The sequence below is a fragment of the Moschus berezovskii genome, chromosome 24, assembly GCF_049115385.1.
Source record: "Moschus berezovskii isolate FMDL1 chromosome 24, NW_MosBer_1.0, whole genome shotgun sequence".
Taxonomy (NCBI): Eukaryota; Metazoa; Chordata; class Mammalia; order Artiodactyla; family Moschidae; genus Moschus; species Moschus berezovskii.
In genome coordinates, this window is record NC_142483.1 from 56,816,997 (window position 1) to 56,837,564 (window position 20,568).

Genomic DNA, 20,568 nt, shown 5'->3' on the forward strand with positions numbered 1-20,568 from the left:
GGAAAACCCTCCTCTTTGCTTCACTCCAAACGTGTTTATTGGGTGCTCACTTTCTATTTCAATGTCTCTTCCTCCAGGAAGGATTCCATACTCAACATGTTGATGGTTGTTCTGTTGTTTGTAACCCATGTCATTATATACTTATGGATATGAATAATGTGTATGAATATGTAATAAAAACATCAGTTGGCCTTGTCTCCCACTAGGCCCCGTGGAGCCAGTGACCCCAGGGGCTTCTACAGTGCGTGCAGGTCTGTCTGTCGCTACTACACTCTTTAACATGCGGTGCAGAAGCTGGAATATCAGAGCTGCTCCAGAAACATCTGATGAGTGTGGGAATGAAAGCAGATCGTTACCCTCTTATCAACTAAATAAGAGGCAATAAGAAAGCAAGTGCTGAGGACAATAGGAAAGATGTGGAGCAGATAAAGGAACATTTAAAAGAAAAGTTAAAGAAAAGAGTGAAAGGAAACCGGCAAAAAAGAGATCGTGTTGGAGCAATTAGCGCTTTCCCTGTATGAAATCCACCAGCTCTCTTGTTGACACTGCTGCCTCCAGTGGCCGCTGCCACACACGTCACCCTGGGCCAGGGGACCATCTGGACACTCTGTCTTCACTGCAGCTGTTGGTCATTGTGGAGGGACTGCGGAAACCGTCCACAGCACCTGGGCTTGCTGAGGTCCGGCTGGCAAAGCCCCCTTTGGGCACAGAGCATCCTTCTGTCTCCCAGGGGTGCTGTTTTCCTCCCTGGAGCTTCCAGATGTAGATTTCAGACAGGTCAATTTGAAAATAGTTTAGATATAACCACAGTAACATCTAAAAATAATACATCTAAAGTGGGACAACCTTGGAATACCTGAAATGAAGTGGAGACATGAGAATTAACAGCACACGATGGCTTGGGGACGTCACATTGTACATCTGATATTTGGGCCTGGCTGTCCTGCTTGACTGTGTGACTGGATCCAGGGATTTACATTTATGTTTAACATGGCTTTGGAACTGTTACAGCTTTTATTTTCTCTAATTTACTGCCAGTGAATTGAATTACCAGGAGACTTGGTATTTGATTTAAAAAAAAATGTAAATGAACAACTTTGTGGTAGTTTTTGATAAATTGTCCACAATTTTTTTTTTCACTCTTTTCTCATCAAGGATCAGGATCCGTGTTCCCTTTCTTAAATCTGGCAGCTATGGCTGGATCTTTTTGTTTAATTATTTTTTATGGGAGTATGCAAGCTGGAATCAAGATTGCTGGGAGAAATATCAATAACCTCAGATATGCAGATGACACCACCCTTATGGCAGAAAGTGAAGAGGAACTAAAAAGCCTCTTGATGAAAGTGAAAGAGGAGAGTGAAAAGGTTGGCTTGAAGCTCAACATTCAGAAAACAAAGATCATGGCATCTGCTCCCATCACTTCATGGGAAATAGATGGGGAAACAGTGGAAACAGTGTCAGACTTTATTTTTTTGGGCTCTAAAATCACTGCAGATGCTGATTGCAGCCAGGAAATTAAGAGACGCTTACTCCTTGGAAGGAAAGTCATGACCAATATAGATAGTATATTAAAAAGCAGAGACATTACTTTGCCAACCAAGGTCCATCTAGTCAAGGCTATGGTTTTTCCCGTGGTCATGTATGGATGTGAGAGTTGGACTGTGAAGAAAGCTGAGTGCCGAAGAATTGGTGCTTTTGAACCGTGGTGCTGGAGAAGACCCTTGAGAGTCCCTTGGACTGCAAGGAGATCCAACCAGTCCATTCTAGAGGAGATCAGTCCTAGGTGTTCATTGAAAGGACTGATGCTAAAACTGAAACTCCAATACTTTGGCCACCTCATGCAATGAGTTGACTCACTGGAAAAGACTCTGATGCTGGGAGGGATTGTGGGCAGGAGGAGATGGGGACGACAGAGAATGAGATGGCTGGATGGCATCACCAACTCGATGGACATGAGTTTGAGTGAACTCCGGGAGTTGGTGATGGACAGGGAGGCCTGGCGTGCTGTGATTCATGGGGTTGCAAAGAGTTGGACACGACTGAGCGACTGAACTGAACTGAGCTGAACTGATGGTTGCTTTACAATGTTCTGTTAGTTTCTGCTGTACAACAAAGTGAATCAGTTGTATGTATACACATATCCCCTCTGTTTTGGATTTCCTTCCCATTTAGGTTGCCACAGAGCCCTGAGGTGGGGTTCCCTGTGCTATACAGTAGGTCCTCATTAGTTATCTCTTTTATGCATAGTGTCAATAGTGTGTGTATGTCAGTCCCAGTCTCCCGATTCCTCCCCCCCGCCCCTTCTTCCCCACCTTTGTCTCCATGGCTGTGTCTCTGTTTCTGCTTTGCAAGTAAGTCCATCTGTACCATTGTCTGGGTCTCTTAACCTCAACATCATTGATGCTTTGGACCAAGGAGTCTTTCTTCTGTGGGGTGGAGGACTGTCCTGAGCACAGCCCAATATTTAGCAGCATTCTTGGGCTGGAGGCACTAGTGCCAGCAGCCCCCCAGTCGTGCAAGCCAAAAGTACATTCAGACACTGCTGAATTTTCACTGGGGGCAAACATGGCCCTGGTTTGAGAATCACTGCACTGGCAGAAATGAGGTTTCGAGACTACTGAAGTCAGGCCATCATAAAAGGTTGCTCAGAATTCTCCTGGTTCTTTTGGACACTCATTCTGGGAGGAGGCCACCACGATGGAAATCCAGCTTCCCTGAAGCTGCCCCTCTGGAGAGACTCCATGTATGCATCATACAAGACAATCCTGGCTGAGCCCAGGTGACTGCCCTGGCTAAACCTTACCCAAAATCTTGGTCTCCAAATCTGTGAAATAAGATTATTGTTGTTTTACCTAAGTTTGGCATGGTGTGTTAATACAGCAATGGTAATTGAGACGGAATCACTGAAAGGTGGGAAAAATATGATTAACTAAAGCAACATGTGCTTGCATGCTAAATTGCTGCAGGCTTGTCCGACTCTGCGGCCCTATGGACTGTAGCCTGCCAGGATCTCTGTCCATGGGGATTCTCCAGGCAAAAATACTGGAGTGGGTTGCCCTGACCTTCTCCAGGGGATCTATCTTCCTGACCCAGGGATTGAACCCACATCTCTTAATGTCTCCTGCATTGGCAGGCGGGTTCTTTCCCACTAGCACCACTGGGAAGCCCACTGAAGCAACACGCTTTCCTTCAATTCTGTGTCCTTTATCAGAGGCGTAGCACACATTGGAGTGCCTGCAGCCTGAATTCTCTGCCCGCTCTTCCGGGCGTGTGCTTGTGGTATGCTGAGAAAATAAGAACTGGCATCCCAAACTTGTTCTAATCCTTTTTTTTTCCCCCTCTCTTTTCTCAAGAGAAAATATTTTAAAGATGTAAGAGTTAAAGAAAACATCTGGTTTATGGGAAAATTGTAAGAACATGTTTCTCCACTCCCACAGGGGAGCATCAGCAAATTCTAGGACCTTAGCAACACAATCAATAACAACAGCCAAGCGATTACTCCCTGGAGAGCGCAAGCGGGGTCAGCTCTGACTTTATTAAGCATGAAAAACACACATGTGAAAGGACTGCATCCCTCAAGGACGCAGGAATTGGGAGAATGCAGGAGAGAGGGCAAGGCAGCTCACAAATATGCTGAATTGAAGGGATTAGCATCACACCCAGAAATGGCAGGAAAACGGATGTTTGCTTTTTCTGGCTTATTATTTGCTTAGTGATAGTTCAGCATTTCTAAAAGATAAATGCCTTGGCCAGGCTTCTATCCATCTCCCTGCTCTATTTAATGTTACCAAGAGGAATGCTCAGATGTTTATATACTTGTTCTTTTTTCACTTAACGATTGGCTTCATTTTCTACTCAAAATGGAATGACCCACCAAGGTAAGATCTGAAGCCCAGAAATTACTTCACATTCACCTGGCACAGATTCTGAGATAAGTTCTTGGCAGCTTTGCATCGTGTTATGAAACACCCTGGGGGAGGTATTTGGAAACCAAAGGATCCTTCCCCATTTACCTTGATCAGGAAGGTCAGGATATTGCCATGTCCAAGCTCAGTCTGCTTGCCACGACAGGCCAATTAACCGAGAGATGAGGTTTTGAGGCAGGGAGTATGACTTTATTCAGAAAGCTGGCTGACATAGAAGATGGCAGACTAATATCTCAAAATAACCATTTTGTTGGGGTCTGAATGCCAGGTTCTTTTTATAGGACAGAGTCGGGGAGGAGTTGAGGAAGTAAAGACCATTATCTTGCGAATATCTCCTGGAATGGCCAGACTCGTGGAGGGGATATGTTAATCTCTTCAAGCAGAGGGAGGGGAGGGACCCTAGGCAGATCATTATGTATGATTATAATTACAAAAGCAATAAAAAACAAAGTTTAAAGTCAAAGAAACAGATCCATCATGGAGTCAGAACTGGCTCCTCCCTGTTACAAGGTATAAAATTTAGAACCTCCTTCCTTCCACACCAGTCCATCTCCCCTTCAGTTTCCCACAACCAAAGGCAAAGAAGCATGTCCCACTGGGAATGGGCTGGTCACTTGCCTGTATGCCCTGAGGTCTACCTCCTGGCCTTCTTCCACCTCCTCATAGGGCTGATCCTGCCCAGCTGCCTTTCCAGGCTCATTGCTTCTGGCTTCCGGCTGTGATCAACTCACAGGAGGCACAGAGGTTGCAGCTGGAAAATGTTGTCCAGCTCTGGGCTCTCACTCAGCTCCTGCCTGGTCCTGACCCTCTCCTGCAGCTCCAGCCCTGGATCCAGTTTCAATCCAGCTTGGCTATGGCCTCGCCTCTGCTGTCCTTCCCACCCTAGGGCTAGTAGAAGCTAATATTTATAATGTTCAGTTTCATCTGGTGAACAACATGACACAGAGAACATTTTTCTTCCTGGACCTTGATTCATCCAGGGAGAATCTAGCTCCACATGAAGCCCAGGTAGAGACCTAGAAATTATATGTGATGATTTCATATGTTCGTGGTTTTTCTTTGGAGTGTGTTGGTTGACTTTACAGTGTCGGTCAGAAAGCTTTTAGGATAATATGATATAAAATCCTAGAAACAGCAGCACTGATGTACGGTGAAAGAAAGCAAATGGTGGATGTCTTGGGCCATGGATGGGAGAGGTTAACTACAGAGCGGTAGGCAGAAGCTTTATCATGTGATAGAAATATTCCAAATCACGATTCTCATGATGGCTAAATATGAATATATATTTGTCAAAAGCCACTGAATTGTTTACATGCAAATAGGGCATTTTGCTATTTATTATTTTTTTAAGATAGTTTATTTTTTTGGCCACTCTGTATAGCATGTAGGATCTTAGATCCCCAACCAGGGATAGAACCCATGCCCCCTGCAGTGGAAGGGTTCAGTCTTCATTGCTGGACCACCAGGGAAGTCCCAAGGCATTTTATTGTATGCAAACTACACCGAGACTTGTAGCTGCTAATATTTACAAGATCTTTCTGCATGCTTTATTTCTGTGGTATTTCCCTAAAGATGATTCTTCTCTTCTACATATATTAATTTAAATATTGCTGTACAGAAGAACTCTCTCTTCTCCTGTACGTATATATTTATTCCACTATTTATCTACATCAGTTTGGACTCATGGGGGGTTATTCTGGAATTAAAGTCCAGTCTTGTTGCTACAGTTCTGGTGCTAACACTTTTCCAGCTGGGCCATGAAGTGCTCCATTGGGTGGACTGGTGTGTTCTGTTGCCAAGATTCCCTTGACTTTTTGAGCGTCCCCTTTCCTTCTGGCACCACGTGATGTTTGCGGCTCATTTTATATTTGTGATGGCCCAGCTGTGAAATGAATCACTTTTCTGAGGAGCCCTGCTTCCTTTCCTTTTAATACAGCACTTAGAGGCAGTATCTGAGTGTGAGCTGTCCTCACTGTTACTGGGGCACCGTTGCTCTGCTCTCCCCTCCGGCAGAGCTGCTTACTTCATGCATGTGTGTTAATCCACATGTGTGCATGCGTGCATGCTCAGTTGTGTCCGACTCTTTGCAACCACATGGACTGTGACCCACCAGGCTCCTATCTCCATGGAATTCTCCAAGCAAGAACACTGGAGTGGGCTACCATTTCCTTCTCCAAGGGGTCTTCCCAACCCAGGGAGCAAACCTGTGTCTCTTTGTCTCCTTCACTGGCAGGTGGATTCTCTACCACTAGCGCCACCTGGGAAGCCTGTACTAATCCACACTTAAACACGTGTCTACATAGATAAGATGAAAACTCTTGAATTCATTCCTGCCCTCTCTGGTTCTAATATGATACCATGGTGCTTGTTTGAGTCTTTCCTTTTTCCTAATTTATAAATTCTTTTTCTAACACTGAGAAACCCTACCTCCCATTGTCTACAGTCCATTCACTTTTTGTTCAAATTCAATATTAACAGAAAGTAGTTTCAGAATTGCTAGACTTTAAAGAAAGATAAAGATTTTATCCCCATGTAAAGACAAAACCCTCTTTACAGCACCGGACCTTGCTTCTATCACTGGTCACAGGAAGCAACAATTAGAACTGGACATGGAACAACAGACTGGTTCCAAATAGGAAAAGGTGTACGTCAAGGTTGTATATTGTCACCTTGCTTATTTAACTTATATGCAGAGTACATCATGAGGAACGCTGGGCTGGAAGAAACACAAGCTGGAATAAAGATTGCTGGGAGAAATATCAATAACCTCAGATATGCAGATGACACTACCCTTATGGCAGAAAGTGAAGAGGAACTCAAAAGCCTCTTGATGAAAGTGAAAGAGGAGAGTGAAAAGGTTGGCTTGAAGCTCAACATTCAGAAAACAAAGATCATGGCATCTGGTCCCATCACTTCATGGGAAATAGATGGAAAAGCAGTGGAAACAGTGTCAGACTTTATTTTTTTGGGCTCCAAAATCACTGCAGATACTGATTGCAGTCATGAAATCAAAAGACGCTTGCTCCTTGGAAGGAAAGTTATGACCAACCTTGATAGTATATTAAAAAGCAGAGACATTACTTTGCCAACCAAGGTCCGTCTAGTCAAGGCAATGGTTTTTCCCGTGGTCATGTATGGATGTGAGAGTTGGACTGTGAAGAAAGCTGATCGCCGAAGAATCGATGCTTTTGAACTGTGGTGTTGGAGAAGACTCTTGAGAGTCCCTTATACTGCAAGGAGATCCAACCAGTCCATTCTAAAGGAGATCAATCCTGGATGTTCATTAGAAGGACTGATGCTAAAGCTGAAACTGCAATACTTTGGCCACCTCATGCGACAAGTTGACTCACTGGAAAAGACTCTGATGCTGGGAAAGGTTGGGGGCGGGAGGAGAAGGGGACGACAGAGAATGAGATGGCTGGATGGCATCACCGACTCTGTGGACATGAGTTTGAGTGAACTCCGGGAGTTGGTGATGGACAGGGAGGCCTGGCGTGCTGTGATTCATGGGGTCGTGGAGAGTCGGACACGACTGAGCGACTGAACTGAACTGAACTGAAAGACAAAACCAAAAACTTTCACTAACTGGGTGAAATTTTCACAATTTTTACAGTTCTTTTTGTCCTTAGTCTTACAATATCCAGTCAAGGAAGGTACAGTTTTCCAGGGCTCCTTGGATGGCTCTTCTCCCTCCATACCTTTTAGTGTGGTCATTATTTATTTGTCATCCTGTTAGGTTCCTTTGCTAGTGCTTGTATTCCATTTTGAGTTACCCTCATGTTCTGTGTGCTTTAAATAAAGAATTTAAACTTGAGGGTTTGGGAAAGATATATGGATAGTAGTGTGGTTCTAAGAGTCAGTTGCATGGAAAGTTACATTCAAGGAAGTGCGTGCCCACCCCACCCCCACCCCAACTTTTCATGCCTGCTGCCTTATTCCCTCATGCCTTTTTTCCCAATCCTTTCCCTAAGACCCCTGGAGGTAACCAACCTCTTTAGTTTCTAGTTTCTCTCTCCTGAATGCCTTCTTTAGGAACAAAGCAAAACAGAGAGTCATTATTAGACAAATGATCAGATACCAGTATATTGTGTTCTTCTCCTTTCTTCTATAAAATGTTAACACACGAGAGACAATTTTTTCAGGCTTTGCATTTTACCCTTGAGTATATCCTGGAAATCATCCCACACTATCTCAATGAGATCTTCCTCACCTTACGTCTTTGTCACAGCCCCATAGTAGTCCATTACAGCCTGCCTGGTAATTTTTTTTTAACTTTTAAGTGCTGTGAAATTTACATGGATATTTTTGCATCTCTCTAAACATTGGAAATGGGGGCAGGAGGAGAAGGGGACGACAGAGGATGAGATGGCTGGATGGCATCGCCGACTCTGTGGACATGAGTTTGAGTGAACTCCGGGAGTTGGTGATGGACAGGGAGACCTGGCGTGCTGTGATTCACGGGGTCTCAAAGAGTCGGACACGACTGAGTGACTGAACCGACTGAACTGAAACATTCTTAAACTTTGTAGTGAGAGGCAATTAAATGACTTGGAAACAGTTTGATCCGTTGGAGTCTTGACTTCAAGTTTGTTGGACAGGGAGACTAAAGGTGTAGCTGTGTCCAGGACCCAGGGCATCTACACAAAGCTCAGGGAATCATGAGGTTCTCCACTCTGCTGGGCAGGGACTGGCACCTCCTAGGCCTGGGTGAGGGCGGGGAACTGCTGCCTCTAATCCTTCCTGTGGTTCTCTCCTGGGTTCTGGTGGTTTCCTCACATGCATGCACTGCCCACGAGTCTACTGTGTGTCCAGGGAAGCCCTCTGCAGAAATCCCATGCTCAGTCTGCGATCTCCTCCTCTCCAGCACACAGCCCTGCAGAGTCTGGCTGCCTTGCTTTTCCCAGATGCTTTTCTCGATACTCGTAACTCAGGGAGTCACTGGCTCTGCATCTATCTCTGTATTCTCCCTCTTCCTCCCCACAGTCTGCAGAGTCTCTCTTGGTAGTAGGACGGAGCCACTGTACTGTCGTCTCCTTTGTTCCATCTCTCAGGAATACTCGTCCTTCTTTATCTGATGTCTAACATCTTGAAAACTTTTGTTTCATATTTTGTCCTTTAAAAAAAAATTTTCAGGCAGAAGGTCAAATCTGGTTCCTGTTATTCCATCTTGGCTGAAAATGAATGCCTCTGCTATTAGAAATGTGTTTCTCTTGTACTTCAATGTCAATTCCCAGTGTTTTTTTCTAATATACATAAGTACATAAATATATAAAATATATTAATTTGTGAATTAACATTTTATTTTGAAAAATTGCTGAACTCATTGATTGTAGTAGATTTTTTTGGGTAGATTTTTAGGGGCTTTCTCTACTGACCGTATGTTGACTCTGAATAAAGACAATGTTCCTTCTTCCTTTTTTTTTTTTTTCACTTTTCTTGTCTTATCTATGGTCTCTAGTCCAATGATGAATAGATATGATGAGAGTAGATACTCTTGCCTTGTTCTTGCTCTTAGAAAAAAAGCGTTACGCATTTACCATCAAGGTTGGGGGCGGGAGGAGAAGGGGACGACAGAGAATGAGACGGCTGGATGGCATCACCGACTCTGTGGACATGAGTTTGAGTGAACTCCGGGAGTTGGTGATGGACAGGGAGGCCTGGTGTGCTGTGATTCATGGGGTCACAAAGAGTCAGACACGACTGAGCGACTGAACTGAACTGAACTGAACAATGTTACCTGTAGTTTCTTTTCATAGATTTTCTTTATCAAGTTGAACTTCTAATTGTAGTTTTCTGAGATTTTTTTCATGAGATTACTTTTACTGAATAATAATTTTTATTCATCTTTTATGATAATCACATGAATTTTCTTTCCCTTTTCAGCTAATTTGGTGTTTACACTATTGAACTTTTTATAGTAGCATTACTGAGAAATAATTTACATACCATTAAAGTTCAACATTTTCAGGTATACTATTCAGTAGTTTTTAGTCTATTCATTTCATGGTGCAAAATCTAATTCCAGAACATTTTCTATTAATCAATTTTGGAACGTTAATTCAACTTTGCATTCCTGAGAAAAATTCCATTTGTATGACTCATTATTATATTTATAACCTGATTCAATATATTAATGTTTTCTTAATAATATTTTAATTTCCATTCATGAGGGATATTAGTCTATGACTTACTTTTCTTTTACTGTCTTTCCTGGATATGGTATCTGAGTTATACTGTCCGTGTCAAGTGAGTCTCAAAGTGTTTTTTCCTCCTCTTTTTCTGAAAGAGTATGTGTGGAATGGGTATCATTTGTAAAACTTTGAAAGACTTCATCAGTGTAAAGTCATCAGAGTCTGAAGTTTCTTTGTGAGAACATTTTAATACACATTTAATGTCTTTAATAAATTGCAGGTTGTTAGGTATCCAAACTTTCTTACATCAGATGTGGTTGTTTGTATTTTTAATGGAATTTCTATTTTTAGATTTAGGTTGTCAAATTCTTTGTCATAAAATAATTCCTAATTGTATTAGTTATTGAATAGGGCTTACCCGGTGGCTTAGATGGTAAAGAATCTGCCTGCAATGCAGGAGACCTGAGTCCAATCCCTGGGTCGGGAAGATCCCCTGGAGAAGGGAATGGCAGCCCAATCCAGTATTCTTGCCTTGAGAATCCCATGGACAGAGGAGCCTGGTGGGCTATGGTCCATGGGGTCCCAAAGAGGTGGACGCAACTGAGTGACCAACAACACTGTCTTTAAATATTACCACAAAACAGTGGCTTAAAAACAGCAATATGTTTCATTTACACTTCTCCTGGGTTCTGTGGTCCAGGAATTCTAAGAAGTGGTGTGACTGGTTCTGGCTCCGGGCTTTACCAAATTGTGGTTTATGTGTCTGGTGCTGCAGTCACATGGCAGCATGCGGGCGGGGGGTCAGTTAGAGGGTTTGTTTCCAAGAAGCTCACCCTCAGGGCTCACTGGGTGGGACTGGTGTCTGGTTCAATTCAGTTCAGTCGCTCAGTCGTGTCCGACTCTTTGCGACCCCCTGAATCACAGCATGCCAGGCCTCCCTGTCCATTACCAACTTTCAGAGTTCACTCAAACTCATGTCCATCGAGTCAGTGATGCCATCCAGCCATCTCATTCTCTGTCATCCCCTTCTCCTCCTGCCCCCAATCCCTCCCAGCATCAGAGTCTTTTCCAGTGAGTCAACTCGTTGCATGAGGTGGTCGAAGTATTGGAGTTTCAGCTTTAGCATCAGTCCTTCCAATGAACACCCAGGATTGATCTCCTTTAGAATGGACTGGTTGGATCTCCTTGCAGTCCAAGGGACTCTCAAGAGTCTTCTCCAGCACCACAGTTCAAAAGCATCAATTCTTCAGCTTTCTTCATAGTCCAACTCTCACATCCATACATGACCACTAGAAAAACTGTTAGCCTTGACTAGACAGACCTTGGTTGGCAAAGTAATGTCTCTGCTTTTTAATATGCTATCTAGGTTGGTCATAACTTTCCTTCCAAGGAGTAAGCTTCTTTTAATTTCATGGCGGTGTCTGGTGGGAGGCCTCAATTACTTCCCAGCTCAGCCTCTTTTCAGGGCCACTTGAGAGTTTCCCCAGTCTTGCATTTGACCCCTCTTTTATAGAAGTTTGGGGCTTCCCTGGTAACACAGTGGTAAAGAATCCACCTGCAATGCAGGAGACCCGAGTTTGATCCCTGGATTGGGAAAGATCCTCTGGAGGAGGGCATGGCAATGCACTCTAGTATTCTTGCCTGGAGAATCCTATGGACAGAGGAGACTGGGGTCACAAAGAGTTGGACACTGCTGAAGTGACTGAGCATGCCTGCAGAGAAGGTTGAGGGACTAAGGTGGCAGCTCCAGTGCCTTTTTGGTCCAGTCATACAGGTCAGACACTCACAGGCACAGTCTGCTGTCAGTCAGACACGGAAACTTCAATTCCGTAGTTTGTTGTCTTTTTTTAATGAGTGTGTATGCTTAGTCGCTTCGTCATGTCTAACTCTTTGCCACCCCATGGTCTGTAGCCCACCAGGCTCCTCTGTCTACGGGATTATCCAGGCAAGAATACTGGAGTGGGTTGCCATTTCCTACTCCAGGGTAGGAGTAATACTCCTACTTCCTGACCCAAGGATCGGACCTGAGACTCTTGGATCTCCTGCATTGGCAGGCAGATTCGTTACCACTGCACCACCTGGGAAACCCTCTTTAAGGGGTATTAGACTTTTAATTCTCAAGGTAGTTGAGTTAGTTTAGAATCAGCTTGAGCCTTTTGAAGTTCGTTTTCAAGTTTTGTAAAGTATAAGACACTGAATCTGAACGGTTCTATGAAGACCTACAAGACCTTCTAGAACTAACACCCAAAAAAGATGTCCTTTTCATTATAGGGGACTGGAATGCAAAAGTAGGAAGTCAAGAAACACCTGGAGTAACAGGCAAATTTGGCCTTCAGTACAGAATGAAGCAGGGCAAAGGCTAGTAGAGTTTTGCCAAGAGAATGCACTGGTCATAGCAAACACCCTCTTCCAACAACACAAGAGAAGACTCTACACATGGACATCACCAGATGGTCAACACCGAAATCAGATTGATTATATTCTTTGAAGCCAAAGATGGAGAAGCTCTATACAGTTGGCAAAAACAAGACTGGAAGCTGACTGTGGCTCAGATCATGAACTCCTTATTGCTAAATTCAGACTTAAATGGAAGAAAGTAGGGGAAACCACTAGACCATTCAGTTATGACATAAATCAAATCCTTTATGATTATACAGTGGAAGTGAGAAATAGATTTAAGGGACTAGATCTGATAGACAGAGTGTCTTAGGAACTATGGATGGAGGTTCATGACATTGTACAGGAGACAGGGACCAAGACCATCCTTAAGAAGAAGAAATGCAAAAAAGCAAAATGGCTGTCTGAGGAGGCTTCACAAATAGATGTGAAAAGAAGGGAAGAGAAAAGCAAAGGAGCAAAGGAAAGATATACCCATTTGAGTGCAGTTTCAAAGAATAGCAAGGAAAGATAAGAAAGCCTTCCTCAGTATCAATGCAAAGAAATAGAGGAAAACAATAGAATGGGAAAGACTAGAGATCTCCTCAAGAAAAGTAAGAGATACCAAGGGAACATTTCATGGAAAGATGGCCACAATAAAGGACAGAAATGGTATGGCCCTAACAGAGGCAGAAGTTATTAAGAAGAGGTGGCAAGAATACATAGAAGAACTGACAAAAAAGATCTTCACAACCCAGATAATGATGATGGTATGATCATTCACCTAGAGCCAGACATCCTGGAATATGAAGTCAAGTGGGCCTTAGGAAGCATCACTACGAACCAAGCCAGTGGAGGTAATGGAATTCCAGTTGAGCTATTTCAAATCCTGAAAGATGATGCTGTGAAAGTGCTGCACTCAATATGCCAAGAAATTTGGAAAACTCAGCAGTGGCCACAGGACAGGAAAAGGTCAGTTTTCATACCAATCCCAAAGAAAGGCAATGCCAAAGAATGCTCAAACTACCGCACAATTGCACTCATCTCACACGCTAGTAATGCTCAAAATTCTCCAAGCCAGGCTTCAGCAATACGTGAACCATGAACTTTCAGAGGGTCAAGCTGGTTTTAGAAAAGGCAGAGGAACCAGAGATCAAATTTCCAACATCCGCTGGATCATGGAGAAAGCAAGAGAGTTCCAGAAAACCATCTGTTTCTGCTTTATTGACTATGAAAATGTCTTTGACTGTGTGGATCACAATGAACTGTGGAAAATTCTGAAAGAGATGGGAATACCAGACCACCTGACCTGCCTCTTGAGAAATCTCTATGCAGGTCAGGGAGCAACAGCTAGAATAGGACATGGAACAACAGACTGGTTCCAAATAGGAAAAGGAGTATGTCAAGGCTGCATATTGTCATCCTGCTTATTTAACTTATATGCAGAGTACATCATGAGGAACGCTGGGCTGGAAGAAGCACAAGCTGGAATCAAGATTGCCAGGAGAAACCTCAGATATGCAGATGACACCACCCTTATGGCAGAAAGTGAAGAGGAACTAAAGAGCCTCTTGATGAAAGTGAAAGAGGAGAGTGAAAAAGTTGGCTTAAAGCTCAACATTCAGAAAACTAAAATCATGGCATCTGGTCCCATGACTTCATGGCAAATAGATGGGGAAAAAGGGGAAACAGTGGCTGACTTTATATTTTTGGGCTCCAAGATCACTGCAGGTGGTGACTGCAGCCATGAAATTAAAAAACGCTTGCTCTTTGGAACTAAAGTTATGACCAACCTAGACAGCATATTAAAAGGCAAAGACATTAGTTTGCCAACAAAGGTCTATCTAGTCAAAGCTATGGTTTTTCCAGTGGTCATGGATGTGAGAGTTGGACTGTGAAGAAAGCTGATCTCCGAAGAATTGATGCGTTTGATCTGTGGTGTTGGAGAAGACTCTTGAGAGTCCCTTGGACTGCAAGGAGATCCAACCAGTCCATTCTAAAGGAGATCAATCCTAGGTGTTCATTGGAAGGACTGATGCTGAAGCTGAAACTCCAATACTTTGGCCACCTGATGCGACGAGTTGACTCACTGGAAAAGACTCTGATGCTGGGAGGGGATTGGGGGTGGGTGAAGACAGGGACGACAGAGAATGAGATGGCTGGATGGCATCACCGACTCGATGCACATGAGTCTGAGTGAACTCCGGGAGTTGGTGATGGACAGGGAGGCCTGGCGTGCTGTGGTCCATGGGGTTGCGAGGATTCGAACATGGCTGAGCGACTGAACTGAACTGAACTGAAAGCATTCATTTTTTTTGGCCGTGCTGTGTCTTTGTTGCTGCTCAGGCTTTCTCTGGTTGCAGGAGCAGGGCTCCTCCCTCATTGCGGTGCACAGGCTCCTCATTTTGCTGGCTGCTCTTGTCCCGGAGCCCAGGCTCTAGGGCCAGTGGGCTCAGTAGTTGAGGTCCACTGGTTTATTTGCCCCATGGCATGTGGGATCTTTCCAGAACAGGGATTGAATCCATGTCCCCTGCTTTGGCAGGCAGGTTCTTAACCACTGGACCACCAGGAAAGCCCTGTTTTCAGGTTTTTTAAAGCTGCTCTGATGAGTCTGAAGTTAACATGTGGCCATATCAATTTAAGTTTGTTAACATTAAGTTCAATGAACATTAACATCTTCTGGCACACTGGCCATACTCTAAGAATTCACAAACCTGATGTTTCTTGTGGCTACTCCTTTGCACAATGCATATGCCAGGCATTTCCATAATGCAACGAGTTCTGTTGGACACGGCTGACTAAAGTAGCCTCTCCTCTAGGACTAGATTAGGACCCTTACTACACCCTTACCCTCACCCTTGTGAATCTACTGGATGCCCTGCACTCACTTAGACTCTCTCCCAGAACTGTCCCAGCTCTGTGAAATCTTTGGAAATGGGTCAGCTGGTAGACCTCCAACCATTTCTGCCTGGCCTCGTGGATTTCAGGCTACACATATATGGCTTAGAATTTCCAACAGACTCCTGACCCTGATATCACTCTGGAGCGATTTCTCTGCATAGCCTCCTCCTTTCTAGAATTCTGCTCCCAAATTTCAGCTGCCTTGGCTCCTTGAACTCTGAACTCTGATTCCTTAGCTCAGCCTCCGTGCCGTGAAACGCTTGTATTTCCCTCTCTGCCCTGCAGTCTGGAGTGTGCTTTCAGGCAGAGAGTGGAGTGATTTTTGGGCCTCCTTCATTAGTTCCCTTATCTCAAAAATCATGACCTGTTCTTTTTCGTTGTCCAGGGTTTGAAAGATGAATCATGTATATTTTTCAGTTTCCTAGTGTTTATGGTAAGCAGACAAGTCTAACCCCACTTACTCCATCATGGTCAACAGAAAAATTTTGTCCCTTCATTTTGAAGATCATAGTAAAATAATTTATTAGATTGTTTTTTATACTAATCTACTTAACATATTATTAAAAATAATCTATTTTTAGATTTTTGGCATGTTGACATAATGGTACCTGGTTTATTTCTCAACTCTCATTAGAGTGACTATGTAAAAATTCACCATTTTATGGTAATTGTTTTTGCTTTATTGGAGTAAAGGTTCTTTCATTCTGAGGATTTTTTTTTTTTTGCCCTGCCACATGACAATGTGGGATCTTAGTTCCTGGACCAGGAATTGAAGTGCCTCCTGCAGTGAAAGTTTAACATCTTAACCACTGTACTGCCGGGGAAGTCCCTTGAGGACTATTTCACATGTGATTGTTTTGCTTGTTTATTTAAGTTTTGGAATTTGTAGCATGTTGTGAAAGTGAAAGTCGCTCAGTTGTGTCCCACTTTTTGCGACCCCATGGACTATACAGTCCATGGAATTTTCTAGACCAGAATACTGGAGGGGTAGCTGTTCCCTTATTCATGGGATCTTCCCAACCCAGGGATCAAACCCAGGTCTCCCGCATTGCACGCAGATTCCTTACTAGCTGAGCCACAAGGGAAGCCCTGTGACATGTTAATCTGTGTCAAAATCCAATACATTTTAAAAGGAATTCAGTGAAATCTTTCCCTTATGTGTTGGCTATTTATCCCCATTTACCACCCTCCAATGAAGTAACCACTATTACTTGTATATCTTTCTAGAGATCCTTTATGTTTATTCAAGGCAGCTAATATATAGGATCCTAGTTTTTTCTTTTTAAATAGAGTGTCTTGGAGATCTTTCTGTATCAGACAGTAATATGGAATGATAGGCAGAAGCATTAAAATGTTTCTAGGGAAAATGATTCTCAGTCATCTCTTTCCTAAGTTATTCAAGTCATTCCCCCAAAAGGGAAAATTTGAATTTAAAAACTTGAAAGATTGTGATAAATTTAGGAAACAATGAACATCTTTTAAACTCAGAAGACCGTGGTGAGATTGACAAAGCATACGGCGTCTCCTTTCCTCTTTTGTGCTGTCATTTCACGATGGAGCCCGCTGTAGTGATCAGCCACTCAACGTGGGCAGAGAGGGAGTGCAATTTGCAAACCACAAAGGAGACACCTTTTCTGCTGGAAGCATATTTCAGATCAACCTGAACTATTCCCTGTGGCACAGGAAGCGGCTGTTGAGAAGTGTGGGGTGAGGTGGTGAAGGGAGTTTACTTTTATAGGGAAATGAATTGGTAAGTTTCTCATATGGGACAGTTAAAACACAGACACCCAGGAACTTCCCCAGTGGCTCAGTGGTGAAGACTTCACCTTCCAACGTAGGGTTTGTGGGCACAGGCCCTGGTAGGGAAGCTGAGACCCCACAGGCCTCTCAGTCAAAAATCCAAAACATAAAACAGAAGTAGTATTGTAACAAATTCAATAAAGACTTTAAAAATGGTCCACATTAAAAAAAAATCTTAAAAAAGCAAACCACGGACACACAAACAGACCACACTTTCATGAATTCAGACTAAGCACAGAGACGTAATTGACATGCTGTAGAGTCCAGAGGCTCCCTCTTTGATTGATATAATCAGGAGACCAGAATATGGGGAAAATAATGAAACTTTGTCTTCAAGTAGATAGTGAGTTTGGAGGAATTAATTCTGTATGATCAGTGTTGAGGTGACGATGAAGACTTTACTAAGTGTAAAAGAGGTAAGTCAGTTGCAGTATATTCATACTGTACAGCCATGTATGAATATCTCAAATACCAAGTTTGGTGAAAGAAAGCCAGATATGAAAGAATACAGATTTTTTAATTCCATTTATATGAAGTTCAAAGAGTAAGTAGAGCTGAACGAGGGTACTGGAAGTTAGGATCATGGCTATCTGCGGGGAGAAGGGCAGGCGTGTTGGCTGATGAATGCATGAGCAGTGCATTGAAGGGGGGTGTCATAGTGTCTTTCTAGATCTGGCTGCTGTTAATGTTACTGAAAACTTAGCTTCTCTGTACCGGTGCCAGATCGAATCTCAGAAACAGAATTTTGGGTGAAATAGAAAAGGATAGCTTTACTGTTTTGCCAGGCAAGCAGCTCCTACCTCCAACAACTGTGTATCCCAACCCAGCTGGACCTGCTGAGGAGTTTTATAGCAGCCTTTCAGGGGTGAGGTTGCTGACGAGATGAGGGTGTGTCGTGTCTCAGGCGGTCTCTCCTAACATTTATCAGCTTCTCTGTCCCTTTACCGACTGAGCTACAGGGGAAGCCAATGCCTAAGAATGCTCAAACTACCGCACAATTGCACTCATGTCACACACTAGTAAAGTAATGCTCAAAATTCTCCAAACTAGGCTTTGTCTATATGTGTTCAAGCTGGTTTTAGAAAAGGCAGAGGAACCAGAGATCAAATTGGCAACATCCGTTGGATCATGGTAAAAGCAAGAGAGTTCCAGAAAAACATCTATTTCTGATTTATTGACTATGAAAAAGTCTTTGTGTGGGTCACACAGTCCAACTGTGGAAAATTCTGAAAGAGATGGGAATACCAGACCACTTGATCTGCCTCTTGAGAAACCTATATGCAGGTCAGGAAGCAACAGTTAGAACTGGACATGGAACAACAGACTGGTTCCAAATAGGAAAAGGAGTACGTCAAGGCTGTATATTGTCACCCTGCTTATTTAACTTATGTGCAGAGTACATCATGAGAAATGCTGGGCTGGAAGAAGCACAAGCTGGAATCAAGATTGCCGGGAGAACTATCAATAACCTCAGATATGCAGATGACACCACCCTTCTGGCAGAAAGTGAAGAGGAACTAAAAAACCTCTTGATGAAAGAGGAGAGTGAAAAAGTTGGCTTAAAGCTCAACATTCAGAAAACTAAGATCATGGCATCTGGTCCCATCACTTCATGGGAAATAGATGGGGAAACAGTGGAAACAGTGTCAGACTTTATTTTTGGGCGCTCCAAAATCACTGCAGATGGTGATTGCAGCCACGAAATTAAATGACGCTTACTCCTCGAAGGAAAGATATGACAAACCTAGGTAGCATATTAAAAAACAGAGACATTACTTTTGCCAACAAAGGTCTGTCTAGTCAAGGCTATGGTTTTCCCAGTAGTCATGTATGGATGTGAGAGTTGGACTGTGAAGAAAGCTGAGTGCCGAAGAATTGATGCTTTTGAACTGTAGTGTTGGAGAAGACTCTTGAGAGTCCCTTGGACTGCAAGGAGATCCAGTCAGTCCATTCTAAAGGAGATCAGTCCTGGGTGTTCATTGGAAGGGCTGATGCTAAAGCTGAAACTCCAATACTTTGGCCACCTCATGCGAAGAGTTGACTCACTGGAAAAGACTTTGATGCTGGGAGGGATTGGGGGTGGGAGGAGAAGGGGACGACAGAGAATGAGATGGCTGGATGGCATCACTGACTCTGTGGACATGAGTTTGAGTGAACTCCGGGAGTTGGTGATGGACAGGGAGGCCTGGCGTGCTGCGATTCATGGGCTCACAAAGAGTCGGACACGACTGAGCGACTGAACTGAGTCTTGCCTCAGGTGGTTTCTTGGTTGCTCCTCCCTTGATGAGCAGTTGTTTGAATCTGCCCTTTGGAACTCAAGGAAGGTCACTGAGACTGAAATCTTCCCTACAAGAAACAGGAAAAAAAAAAAAAGGTTCCGATCCCAGGAACCCACAGGTCACTGCCCCAACCCCAACACCTCCCAGCCCTGGGATTTCAGTAACACAAATGTTTGCTTTGAGGAATTCACTGTGCCATTCATTGAAATGTACAGCTATGTTTTGTGTACTTTTCTGTGTGTGTGCTTTGTTGAAAGACTAACAAGGAAACTTTTAAAAACTGAGTGGTCAAAAATATTCTAAAACTCAGTTTTTTAAATTAAAAGTAGCAGGCTCCAGGAGTTGGTGATGGACAGCGAAGCCTGGCATGCTGTAGTTCATGGGGTCCCAAAGAGTCGGACACGACTGAGCGGCTGAACTGAACTGATCCTAGAGACAATGGGAAACAAAGTTACCCCTTCCACTAGAACTGTGAGGAATGTCCTACAAACTCTTCTCTAAAAAAAGAAAAAAAAGACAGAATGCCAACTGCTAATGGTTTCCACCTACTAATTGAGTGATTTCAGGTTAATTGTGCAATTGTGTAATTTCATATATTTTTAGTGTTATGATGGAAACCGAATTAATTTCTCAGAATAAATCAGTAAATGTGTTTCAGTTCAGTTCAGTCGCTCAGTCGTGTCCGACTCTTTGCGACCCCTTGAATCACAGCACGCCAGGCCTCCCTGTCCAAGATCCTTCTTAAATGAAAGAGTTTTAGTTTTGGTTTACTGCCCTGTCTCAAGTGCTTAGAACAATGCCTGCTACTTAACAGATGCTGTGTAGGTATCTGCTGATGACTGTCAGGGAGAAATGCTTGGTTCTCTGAGAAGATGATCTTATCAGGATGTGGCCAGCATTCTTACTTCCTGTCTATTAAATGCAGCGTTACACTTGTAAATAAGTTTCACGCTATTTGGTATTTTTGTTACTCTTAGTTTCCTTGGGAACTGAGATGAGGCAGAAAAAATTAATACGGGCAAAGGCGAGGAAGTGGGACAGCCTGGGAACGTGCGGAGAAGAGTGAGTAAGGTGCTGAAGGGTGGGGGAGTGGGGTTAATGATGAAGGAGGGTAGAAATCAGAGTTGGGGGGAGAGTGATGGGCGGCATGGAACA

General features: G+C 43.5%; 1 long non-coding RNA gene across 1 annotated transcript in view; it reads left to right on the forward strand.

Moving 5' to 3' along the window:
* The first annotated feature begins 4,869 nt into the window (after positions 1-4,869).
* Positions 4,870-20,568, forward strand: part of LOC129547640 (uncharacterized) — a 48,321-nt gene continuing 32,622 nt past the window's right edge. Inside the window, exon 1 of the long non-coding RNA XR_008684112.2 lies at positions 4,870-4,934. This is a non-coding gene — a long non-coding RNA (uncharacterized LOC129547640). The remainder of the gene's footprint in view (positions 4,935-20,568) is intronic.